At 37.8% G+C, this 2793-nt stretch overlaps 1 protein-coding gene across 1 annotated transcript in view; it reads left to right on the top strand.

Moving 5' to 3' along the window:
• Positions 1-1559: 1559 nt before the first annotated feature.
• The window catches only part of LOC106884146 (doublecortin domain-containing protein 1), a 143444-nt gene continuing 142210 nt past the window's right edge, over positions 1560-2793 (top strand). Inside the window, exon 1 of the mRNA XM_014935382.2 lies at positions 1560-1708. The gene's annotated coding sequence lies outside the window, so the exon portion shown is untranslated. The remainder of the gene's footprint in view (positions 1709-2793) is intronic.

The following is a 2793-nucleotide window of genomic DNA, read 5'->3' as shown; positions in this document are numbered from 1 at the left end:
GTTTAACATCTGATGGCATGGGTTTGACCAAAACTGGCAAGCTGGGGATCAGCACCAGATTCCAGTCTGATTTGGCATGGTTTGCTATGGCTGGATGCCCTTCCTGACACCAACCACTTTACAGAGTGGCATTGCATGGGTGCTTTTACATGGCATCACCATGAGTACTTTTTGCCACCAGGGGGACTGGTCTTATCACTTCTGCTGTGGAGTACATGTTTTTTTCTTTTGAGTACAGCAAGGTACCAGGCATCTTGGTCCCTTGTCATCTTGCCTGGAAGGTTCAGCTTCCTGAGGTCGTTCTTCAGTACTTCTTCCCTTCTCTTCCTGAGTCTCCCACTTGCACGTATTCCATCTACTTTGAGAGATTGGCACTTCCTTATGGAGCTGTCAGCATCCATCCCCATCACATCACCAAACCATCACAGTCTGCTCTCTTGCACACAGCAAATACTCCCTCTTATGCCTAACTTCCCTTTCAAAACACTAGCACTCTATCAAACATGTAAACTTACGTTACACATCCAGTGGAACATACTAACCTCATTCCTCTCTGATCTTCACATGTCCTCTACATTCAGAGCCCCATGTCTCACTACCATGTAGAATTGCTGTTCATATAGATGCATCATACAATCTTCTTTTCACTCGGAGAGAGAAAGCTTTCATGGCCAACAGAGGTAACAGCTCTCTGAATTTCCTCTGTCTTATTCTTATTCTAGCTATCAAACCGGATCCTTTTGATTTAATATTTCAATACATTGTTGACGTTTGGCCCCCTAAATAGTCCTGGTATGATTTGTTATAAAAATGTTATCAGATTCAATAAGATGTTTCATCTTTTCATTGTTCATGTTTATTAATTTTTTCATTTTTTTTTCTTCTATTGGGGGTTAAACAATTTCTTTCGTTGAGGGAAATAACCAAAAGTATCGATATTTGTCATAAAACGGGGGCGGGGGGAGATAACCCAATTTTTTAATGGGGGTGAGATAACCAAAAAGTACCTCGATTTGTTCGACTAAAACCCTTCACGGCGTTGCTCCATCATGGCCGCAGTCAAATGACTGAAACAAATAAAAGAAAAAGAAAATGAATACATTTCTGAAAGAAGAATAAGCAAAAGAAAATCGGTTATGGTCACGCCTGAAATGTCTTCACCATGGGACAGCTCAATAAGGACTGACCTGAATCTAAGCAACAAAAGGATTTCATTCTTTAAAGCATTGATTGTTTCGCCAATACTTCGTATATCGTGGTTATACATCTTTAAAAAAGAAAGTTAGCTACGAAACCATTTTTCTTAAACCTGTTCTGAATATCGCTAAGCTTGCACACTTTTGTTTATATGCTGAGGCATTCTTAATATATTTGCGCGCATTTATTGATTTCTAGCTATTAATACGAGGTTAGCACCTGTACGTATGTATGTCTATACTCTCGTATGTGTGTGTGTGTGTGAGAGAGAGAGAGAGAGAGAGAGACTTTATTAATAAAGCTGTACAGCGTGTGTTATACTTGTATATGTTTATGGTGTCCTTGTGTTCGTCGCTAAGGCAACAGCTCAAACGATTGTCAGTTTTTGAAACAGGTACTCTCTCTCTCTCTCTCTCCCACCAACGCTGCGAAGCATTTTCTTACCATCTCCAGTTTTAATCCATGAGTGAATATATATTCCTGCTGGGATCTGGTATATCAAAAATAACCGGTAACTAAACTATCAAATTTATTTTTTTCTATTTAAAACTTTTGCAGATAAACTATTTATTTATCTTTTTATTCCACGTACACTCTCCTAGGTGAAACGAATAGTGAAACCTTTAATGTCAGGTAAAAATTTATATGTATTTCTGTTTTACTATTCATAATCACCAGCATCTATCAATGGTTAAACATTAGAGATATTTATCATGTAATAATATGAAGTGAAACTCATGCCCTTCCCAGAGAAATCAATGACGTCCATGAAGTAAATTAGCCTCAACTGTGAATCGAAATCGCATCGTGGTGATCACTTCTAAGCCGGTGGGGTTAATTATTTATGTAGGGCAGCTTACTCCTTTGTACTTACTAATTTCTATCTTATAACCATCCCCAATTTCAATGACAACAGCTCGACTGAATACTTTATTTCCCCATAAATGTTCTCAATGATCGACAATAAAAATAACTTAAAACTTACTTTGTAGCATGCCAAGTTTCTTTAAAATGTTGATGTAGCAATCCTTCGGTATTGGTACACGGCGTCATTCACCCACAGGCTGAAAAAGACGGTGGAAGACATCGTCTCCTCGCACCGACACTCTGTAGACCAATACTGAAAGAATATCGTTAATGTTTTATTGGTGTGTTTATTTATAACCTTCCGCAAATATGATTTGAAATGTGGTAACATCACCAAAAATGAACTTCAATGTGAGATTGATACTTCCATTCTGACCACTGAGAGGAATACAGTTCTATATTTAAGAGATGAGGAATTATGTACATTAATATTTACATTTGACAGATATTTGTCCTCATCTTGTTTGTTGTTAACACAAAGATTCTGGCATATAGCGTAGTGGTTAAGAGCACGGGCTACTAACCCCAAGATTCCGAGTTCGATTCCAAGCAGTGATCTTAATAATAATAATAATAATAATAACATTAAAAAATACCTTAGGAATGAGAACCCACGTTCGAAATTTCCCCAAGACACCTGATGAAGGCTGGAGGGTATATCAGCCGAAACGTGTTAACAACAAACAAGATGAGGACAAATATCCGTCAAATGTAAATAATGTAAATAAT

Source organism: Octopus bimaculoides, chromosome 7 (assembly GCF_001194135.2).
Source record: "Octopus bimaculoides isolate UCB-OBI-ISO-001 chromosome 7, ASM119413v2, whole genome shotgun sequence".
Taxonomy (NCBI): domain Eukaryota; kingdom Metazoa; phylum Mollusca; class Cephalopoda; order Octopoda; family Octopodidae; genus Octopus; species Octopus bimaculoides.
This window is presented reverse-complemented; position numbering and strand designations above follow the sequence as displayed.